The sequence below is a fragment of the Helianthus annuus genome, chromosome 7 (assembly GCF_002127325.2).
Source record: "Helianthus annuus cultivar XRQ/B chromosome 7, HanXRQr2.0-SUNRISE, whole genome shotgun sequence".
NCBI classification, from domain to species: Eukaryota; Viridiplantae; Streptophyta; class Magnoliopsida; order Asterales; family Asteraceae; genus Helianthus; species Helianthus annuus.
Window position 1 is genome coordinate 48,102,874 of NC_035439.2, and position 10,419 is coordinate 48,113,292.

Sequence of the window (10,419 nt, forward strand, 5' to 3'; positions counted from 1 at the left end):
TATGAGATAATTATGAAGAAGTTGTGATTAGATTACAACTCTTAATCTTGGTTTGAATTAAGATATATTAGATATATCTTTAAAAGAATCTATATAAAATCTCTTTGATATATATATAGGTTTCGTTCCATCTTAATAAAAGGTTTTTTTTTTTGTATGCTTTCAAAAGTCAAAAAGAAACTGAAGGAACAAATAGATATACGGAACTTCATACTTTCAGGAGAGTACCCGTCGATAAAGGAGTTTATTGGGCGTCACAAAAGGAAAAAGAAGAGGAGCAATAGTTTATTGGCTATTATTAACAAACCTTCTTGTTTCTTTATTTAAGTAAAAGGTAAGTAAAGTTTTTGAACTTTATTTTTCTTTAGTTTAAAGGTTTCGTTTGAAATCGTTTCAAACGAACAAATATGATTTCGTGGTCAACGATCATCTAGCGAGATCGTTCGTTGAACCAAGGTGTCTTACTTGGTAGTCACGATTCTTTAATTTTATTATAACCTATTTTGATTGTAACGAGATCACTGGTGGAATCGGTTTAGAACCGAACCTCGTGTACATGTTTTCCGCTGCGTTCAGTTTGTTTGACAAATTGACTAAAATTATTTTCTAAAAGTTACACGAAAAATTCCAACAGTGGTATCAGAGCCACCTTACAAATCAAAGTAGGTTATTTTATACATGTGTTTGTAGATCTATAAAATAGTTATAGGATTGCATGCTTAAAATCGAGTAGATTTGGCATAGGATCCTGTCACGTATAATAGTTATAGTCAAGTTTTATTAAGGCCAAACATGAACACTTGTCAAAGTTCTCTTTGACAAAGTATTTGGCCTTAACCTATTTCGTTTAGCTTAATGATCGTACGATGCAAATCCGGGTAAAGACTTACTTTTATAACACGTGTACTAATTAGTTTTTGGAGCTACGCGCGTTAAATAAAAAAAAAAAGAAAAACATAAATATTAAAATAATGATTTTTAATATATACCAAATTAAAATTTTAAATTGAAATTTTGTACGGAAATTAAAAATTTTGTTTTGACTTTTCCTTTTGAATATTTAAAGGAAATTTAAGTTTTCTTTATATTAAAGTTTATTTTATTAATTGGATTGGATCCAAGATTAAGTGGGAGAACAAAAGGGTTTGTGCTACACTTAATGGGCTCGGTTCATGTTCTTGGGCTCGAATGAACCGAACATAATTTGAACCCGGAATTGCATATTTATTTATTTTATTATGCGTTTTGCCATGAGATGTTTGTTACGTACATAAAATTAATAATTAATACACGATCATTAAAACGACAATTTTAATAAAAGGTTTTTTAAGTATTGGATAGGTAATTAAAATAAACAGTTTATTTTAAAATACAAAATCAAAACAGGTTTTTCAAAAATTAAAAGTTAATTTGAAAACCATAATTAATAAAAGTTATTAATTAAAATAAATTTGCGACACGACCAATTTAGATTAAATAGGGTATTTAAAATTAATCGGTCGAGTGATTCAAAGATGTTTCAAGTCGTCACAAATTAAAATGTAAAATTGATTTTTACAAAGGAATTGTATAGCCTATGTTCATGCCATAGGCTGCTTACTTGATAGAGTAAGGAATTTATACCCTTTGGATCGAACTAGGAATCATACATTCGCTAGCTGGCGTACAAGTATTTTAAAACGACCCGAACTGGTAATTTTAAAATATAACCCAAATTAAAATCGATATTCTACGCCACCCTAAATTAAGAACACCCGAACTGATCTATCCGAACCCCTGGTGCTAGTGTTTACCCTGCATCCAGGCCTACGGTTTTGGTTAGGGGTAGTTCCGCGATTTCCATGCTTACATGGGCCGGGCTACAGTTCTGATTTGAGGACAAATATCACTTTTGCGACACGAGAGCAAATGTTAGTGTTTACCCTGCATTTGTTTTCTACGGTTGTGAAAGTGGGCGTAGTTGGGGTTAACGTACTAATGCTTGACAACACTCGTCATGCGACCCCAAACCGAGAATTGTGTAGTTGACACAATTGGTGATCGTCACCTACCCTTCAATCTATGCCAGTGAAGAGTGCTAAGTCCATTCACTGAGTTATGGGGAGATGGGATCTCATCCTAATTCCTAAAATTTTGTATATCTTGGGTCAAAATTGAATTAGGTTAATGCATGAAAATTACTAATAAAATTTTCTTCTAAATTCTACAGATGTCTACAAACAATTCTGATAACACCAAATTCTCGCTTAAGTCCATCCTTGAAAATGCTAAACTTGATAATTCGAACTTCATGGATTGGTACCGCAACCTGAAAATTGTTCTCAGGGCGGAGAAAAAGGCTTATGTCCTTGAAGGACCAATTCCGAAGCACCTGCTGCTAATACGGGTCCAGCCCGTAGGACATGGGAAAAACATGTTGATGATTCCCAAGATGTGACATGTCTTATGCTTGCTATGATGATTCCAGAACTTCAGAAGAATCTGGAAAACTTGGGAGCATATGAGATGAGTGAGCAGCTGAAAAACATGTTTCAGCAGCAAGCTCGTCATGAGCGTTTTGAGGTGATGAGATCTCTCATTACATGTCGCATGCAGGAAGGTACTTCGGTCAGTGCTCACGTACTGAAAATGAAGTCTTTCGTTGCTATGATGATTCCAGAACTTCAGAAGAATCTGGAAAACTTGGGAGCATATGAGATGAGTGAGCAGCTGAAAAACATGTTTCAGCAGCAAGCTCGTCATGAGCGTTTTGAGGTGATGAGATCTCTCATTACATGTCGCATGCAGGAAGGTACTTCGGTCAGTGCTCACGTACTGAAAATGAAGTCTTTCGTTGATCAACTGGAGCGTCTGAACGCACCCCTTAGTAATGAGTTAGCTATGGATATGATCCTTAACTCCCTACCCAATTCATATCATCAGTTCGTAATGAACTATAACATGAATGGGTGGGAAAGAACGATCCCAGAGTTGCATCAGATGCTAAAAACTGCTGAGACAAACATCCCAACTAAGGGCAATCCAGTGCTGGCGATCAGGGAAGGAAGAATTACCAAGAAGAAGCAATCCAAGGGAAAAGGCAAGGCGAGTAAGCATGACAAGGGCAAAGGCAAAAAGGTTGCCACTCCGAAGGCAAAGCCTCATAAAGATGCCAAGTGTTTTCACTGTGATGAGATCGGGCATTGGAAGAGGAATTGTCCCAAGTACCTGGCTGAGTTGAAGCTTAAGAAGCTGCAGATTGGAGAATCCTCAGGTATACATGTTATTGATCTATTTTCCTTTTCGAGCAAATCTTGGGTGTTTGACACTGGATGTGGTTTTCACATTTGTAATGATTTGCAGGGACTAAAAAGGATTAGGAAGCTGAAGCAGGGTGACTTAGAGCTGCACGTTGGGAACGGGCAGAATGTTGCTGTGAAGGCAGTTGGAGAATTTATTCTTGAATTACCTTCTGGATTGTTTATTACTTTAGACAATGTTTTTTATGTTCCTAGTTTGACTAAGAATATTATTTCTGTTTCTGCTTTAAGAGAACAAGGTTTTAATTATGCTTTTGATATTGTTAATGGTAGCATTTCTGCATTTTTAAATGGTGTGTTCTATTTTGAGGCTAAGCCTCACAATGGTGTCTATGAAATAGATACTTCTAACAATAGATCAAATAATATAGTATGCTCTCTTTCCTCTAAACGTGTTAAAACTAGCTTTAATCAAGCATATCGTTGGCATTGTCGTCTTGGCCATATTAACATTAATCGCATGAGGAAGCTCCAGACCGCAGGGATTCTAGAATCCACGGGTCAGGAGACTTATGATTTATGCGAATGTTGTCTAAGTGGCAAGATGACTAAGGCCCCTTTTACCGGAACTAGTGAAAGGGCCAAAGACCTGTTAGGACTCATACATACTGATGTATGTGGTCCATTCAGGACTATGTCAAGGAACGGGGAAAGATACTTCGTTACATTTACTGATGATTATAGTAGATATGGATATGTTTATCTTATGAAGTTTAAACATGAAACCTTTGAAAAGTTCAAAGAATTCCAAAATGAAGTACAAAATCAACTAGGGAAAACGATTAAGGCACTTCGATCCGATCGAGGTGGTGAATACATTAATCAAGAGTTTGATGAACATCTCAAGAAGTGTGGGATTATATCCCAACTAACTCCACCCGGAACACCACAACTCAATGGTGTGTCTGAGAGGAGAAATCGAACCTTATTAGATATGGTTCGATCAATGATGTGTCGTACAAACTTACCACACTCCTTTTGGAGTTATGCTCTTGAAACCGCTACACGTCTTGTTAATATTGCTCCTACTAAAAAGGTAGAAAAGACACCATATGAGATGTGGCATGGTAAACCCCCTAAAGTCTCTTACCTTCGCATATGGGGATGTAACGCTTATGTTACCAGTGAGTCTTCGGACAAACTTGATCCTTGCGGTGAAAAAGTTGTTTTCATTGGATATGCATACCCGGTTGGTTATTATTTCTATAATCCTGCTGAAAATAGAGTTTTCACTAAGCGTCGAGGAACATTCCTAGAGTATGAGCTTATGGCGCGAGGAATTGGAGATAATCTTGTGGATCTTGAGGAAATTCGAGAACCACAAATTGATCAACCAATAGTCGAATCTACCTCTCAACAAAATATTGTTGAACCTGAACCTGAGAGGATTCAGGAATCTGATGTAACACTAGGCATCCGCAGAAGTACGAGGAATCGTCATGAACCTAATCGGTATTCACCTGATAGGTACGTCTTGATAATAGATCAAGAAGAGCCCTCAACCTACAAAGCTGCAATTTCAGGTAACGAATCTGAAAAATGGCTCGAAGCCATGGGTGTCGAGATGCAATCCATGTATGACAACCAAGTCTGGGATTTGGTTGAACTTCCTCCCGAATGTCGGACTGTAGGAAGTAAATGGGTTTTCAAGTTGAAAACAGACATGGATGGAAATGTGCAAACCTATAAGGCTCGGTTGGTTGCTAAAGGATTTACTCAGACTCAAGGAGTTGATTATGAGGAAACCTTCTCGCCAGTAGTCATGCTTAAGTCTATTAGGATTCTACTTGCCATAGCCGCGTATTATGACTATGAGATATGGCAAATGGATGTCAAAACCGCGTTCCTAAATGGACACCTTACAGAAGATGTCTATATGGAGCAGCCTGAAGGTTTTGTAGATCCTAAGAATCCTAAGAAAGTTTGCAAGTTGAATAAATCCATTTATGGATTGAAACAAGCATCTCGAAGCTGGAATCTTCGTTTTGATCAGAAAATCAAACAGTTTGGTTTCATTAAAAACGAAGATGATCCGTGTGTTTACAAGAAGGCAAGTGGGAGTTCTATTACTTTTCTGATCCTGTATGTAGATGACATACTTCTCATTGGAAACGATATCCCGATGCTGCAGGACGTTAAATCCTGGCTTGGTAAATGTTTCTCAATGAAGGATCTTGGAGAAGCTGCTTATATTCTAGGAATAAAGATTTATAGAGATAGATCTAAGCGGCTACTTGGACTCAGTCAAAGTACATATATTGATAAGGTTATTCGACGTTTTTCAATGCAAGATTCCAAGAAGGGTCTCTTGCCAATGGTAACTGGAACCGTACTGAATAGTCATCAGTGTCCCAAATTGGACAAAGATAAAGAGGATATGAAAAAGGTTCCATATGCCTCTGCTATCGGTTCCATCATGTATGCCATGTTATGTACTAGACCGGACGTATCGTTTGCTCTGAGCTTGACTAGCAGATATCAACAGAATCCTGGTAAAAGTCACTGGATTGCTGTGAAAAATATCCTAAAGTACTTAAGAAGAACTAAGGATATGTTTCTGATATTTGGCGGCTTAGAAGAAGAGCTGAAAGTAAAATGTTACACTGACGCAAGCTTCCAAACGGATCGTGATGATTCATGATCTCAGACAGGCTATGTTTTTACTTTAAATGGTGGTGCTATAACTTGGAAGAGTTCTAAGCAAAGCGTGGTGGCCCAGTCGACCACTGAATCAGAATATATAGCGGCTTCAGAAGCTGCTAAGGAGGCTGTTTGGATGAAAAAGTTCATTGTTGATCTCGAAGTTATACCAAGCATACAGAAGCCTATCGAGATATTTTGCGACAATACAGGTGAAATTGCTCAGGCAAAGGAACCAAGGTCGCATCACAGCACGAAGCATATTCTCAGAAAATTCCATTACATACGGGAAGTTTTGGAAAGAGGAGACATCGTAGTAGAGAAAATTGATACTGATCAGAATCTAGCGGACCCGTTTACTAAGCCTATACCTCAAGTGAGACACGAGAAGCATGCTGATAGTATAGGTCTTAGATATGCTAGACATTGGGTCTGATTTGGTAATCTAGTAATTTGGTGCATTTTGAACTGTAAACAGTATTTTATGTTTATTTGAATTTAATGGTTGAATGTCTTTTAAACTATTATATTTATGTTCAAATATTAGTACGTTAAGTATCTATGAATATTGTATTCTAAAATGTCTGTAGTCTATCAGATTCGTGAGAACCAATCTGGTAAAAGACTATTGTGAATTAGATGGTTGATCCATATCATGGATACTCAAAGTGTTGAGAACCATATTCACTGATATGATTAGTTGAATCATATTGGGCGTAACTCGTCTCAAAATGATCTTCATGGATCTTAGTCATAAGACGTTTTGAATAGGTACGATCATTGTATCCTTAGACCTGCGGTACATACTAGAACTAACTTAAATGAATGGTTGCTCTTTGATTCTATCTAACGTTGTACGTAACTGGCAGTAATAAGGATAGTTTTGGGAATGATCTGAAGTTTAGTGGGAGTTGTTTGTAGCCAAAGGGATATGTACTTCTATACTTTGAAGAAGAACACTCTGGCGCCTTTCGTTGATTTGAACTGGTGTTGAACGCGTGGCCACGCTCGAACTAGTAATAGTTTGATAAACCACTTCAAATCAAGAACGAAATTAGAAATGGTTGAATAATATATGAGAATGAATTGGATCCATGTCTCATGTTCAACAAGTGTTCAATACAGAGGGATAAATGAGTCGATAACCCGGGCTATAGTATTTGCATAACCAAAGGTTTGATTAGTGTAAAGAATTAGTTGACATAAATTTGTCATACCTTGTCGGGGGCAATATGATGCAGCTAGGCACCCACTATTGTCTACATTGAAACTTAATCGGCCAATCGACCAAGTGGGAGATTGTTGGATATAATGTTCACTTGTCGATTAAGATTCAAAGTTGCCGTCAAGGTACGACCCAAAGAGTTACACTTTGGGCAACGAATATTTAACGGTGTTTTAATCGTTAATCACCGGATCACGAAATAATAAGCTTAAACAAAGAAACGTGTAATTATTTAGAATAATTACTAGAGCCGGGTTTAACAAGACAAATTATAATTAATTTATTAATTATAATAAATCGTATATATATATATATATATATATATATATATATATATTGTTAATTCTCTAGATAATTAAAAAGAGAGATAATTGTTATAATTATGAGATAATTATGAAGAAGTTGTGATTAGATTACAACTCTTAATCTTGGTTTGAATTAAGATATATTAGATAATAAAATCTCTTTGATATATATATAGGTTTCGTTCCATCTTAATAAAAGGTTTTTTTTTGTATGCTTTCAAAAGTCAAAAAGAAACTGAAGGAACAAATAGATATACGGAACTTCATACTTTCAGGAGAGTACCCGTCGATAAAGGAGTTTATTGGGCGTCACAAAAGGAAAAAGAAGAGGAGCAATAGTTTATTGGCTATTATTAACAAACCTTCTTGTTTCTTTATTTACGTAAAAGGTAAGTAAAGTTTTTGAACTTTATTTTTCTTTAGTTTAAAGGTTTCGTTTGAAATCGTTTCAAACGAACAAATATGATTTCGTGGTCAACGATCATCTAGCGAGATCGTTCGTTGAACCAAGGTGTCTTACTTGGTAGTCACGATTCTTTAATTTTATTATAACCTATTTTGATTGTAACGAGATCACAGGTGGAATCGGTTTAGAACCGAACCTCGTGTACATGTTTTCCGCTGCGTTCAGTTTGTTTGACAAATTGACTAAAATTATTTTCTAAAAGTTACACGAAAAATTCCAACATTTGGTGCCTATGATTAGCGATTACATGAAACTGTATGAATATATATATATATATATATATATATATATATTTGTTCGATGATATGTATATGTTTGGTGAACTTGAACTATTGTATGAATGAGCATGCAACACGATACTCGTTACGGAAACTACGATTTATATATGATGTGTTTGTATATGAATCTTGATCTTGGACATGTTTATAAGATAGACAAATTACATGAAAACCTGAATGTTTGCTTTGAAACTGAAAGTGTGTCGTGTGTGGATAAATTATGCTTTAGAATGTTTGTAAAATAAGATTTATTGTGAATGAGTTGATAAAGATATGATTATGTGTCCGATTATGAGAATTTTTTTGATGCTAGTGTTAATGGATGGGATGTTTATTAGTTGATAAAAGGAAATTGTGATTTTTGAGTTTTGAACTATGATTGTTATATGATCTCTGATGTACATATGTGTTGCTTAATTGGTGCGACAAGATCTTATTAAAATGGTTACTTGAAACATTGAGATATAGGATATTGTTAACTGTTTGGTGATATTGGTCGATATGTATACATGACATTCGAAAAGTTTCTAAATGATGGATATAGGATATATTGTAGTTGGTTGCATTGTATGTAGGAAGTAATGTTGTGATTTTATTGTAGAGTGCATCTTTTGTGGGTATATATATTACAATTTGTTTTGTGAAATAATAGGTATTGGTTTCAACCTATGCATGTTAGTAAACTTGTGTGAATTGGAAATCTTATAGGCATGCCATGACCACGTAACATGAATTGCCAATGATGAATTAGCAAAGGATAAATTGATGAGAACTGTTCATGCGAGAAAATATGATTTATGGAATTGTATTGTGATAATTCATATAAACTAAATACTCATTGTAACCTGTATGATAATGCGTGCCATACTTGCCAATCATATGTGGAAAATATACATCAAGTAAGTGAATTCTATGTAAACAAAACTAATTATTATTGGTAACCACACTAGGGTCCGGGTGACCAACGAGGAACAAGTAACTTTACGTAACATAATCTACCGAGCAAACCGAGGTGAGTTCACACTTTCCACAAGGCATGGGATTCCCATGGGTTGGGAATGGGTAAAGGATTGAAACTGAAACTGAAACTGCGTGATCTCCTGGTTTGGGACACGTACACACCCTCTTCACTGAAGGGTGACAACACGTGATAAGAATACAATCGGAACCTGCGTAATCTCCTGGTTTGGGGATTACGTACACACCCTCTTTACTGAAGGGTGACAACACGGATACTAGACCAAAACTCTCTATCATGAAGTCCCTCCTTTTATATCGACTTAATCGCCGGGCCAATGGCGAGCGGGTCATTAGTTAGATAGCGCTATTTAGGTTTGACAAGCCTCACACCGTGCCGCAGAGGACGGGCGTGAACTAATGGATCTGGGCACTAGTCAATGATGATAGACATTGACGTCAGGGCACCAACTTACTTTAGTCAGTGGTCGATATGGTAAACGGGTCTAGTGGTTAACATGGGGAAGCCCCCACCAACTATGGATATGTTTGGGAAACAGGGTAAACGGATTAACTTACAACTTACAAATGAACTCCTGGTTTTGAAACAACTTAATAATGAACACCAACTGTGAACTCGCTCAACTTTGTTGTTGACTCGTTGTTACATGCCTTGCAGGTCGTTAGAGGTTTAGCTGGAGCTTGCAGGGGAGCAGGAGTTGTTGTGGGACATGAACCGCTGCGTGTTCATGAAAAACTTTATTAAATTAAAAACTTAAATTTTGGTTTTGAACTTAAACGCTTCCGCTGACTATTCAACTTGGTTTTGGACTTTGGTTTGGAGAACTTTAGACGTTTGGTTTTACTTTACTTTATTTAATATTTATTATAACTGGTGGTATGATCCTGGTCAGTCACACGCCTCGCGGTAATACTCCGCTTGTGGATTTTGAGGGTGTGACAGATTGGTATCAGAGCCATTGGTTATAGTGAACTTGATTTTAATAAGGGGAAAAGGTTTTATTAAAATCAGACTATAACCTGTACAGTGCTCAACGATCCACAACGACGCTTCGCTCCATGTGCAAGACTCAACACTTTAGATGGTATGGTCTATGTTTATGTTACCTACTTTGTTAGTTACATTTGCATGGTGCGTTGTTTATGGTATGCTTAGTTAACGTAGTAGCATGTTGCCCTTATTAGCCCTAGTGTGCTCGCGTTGACACTCAACTGTTTACTTGAAACT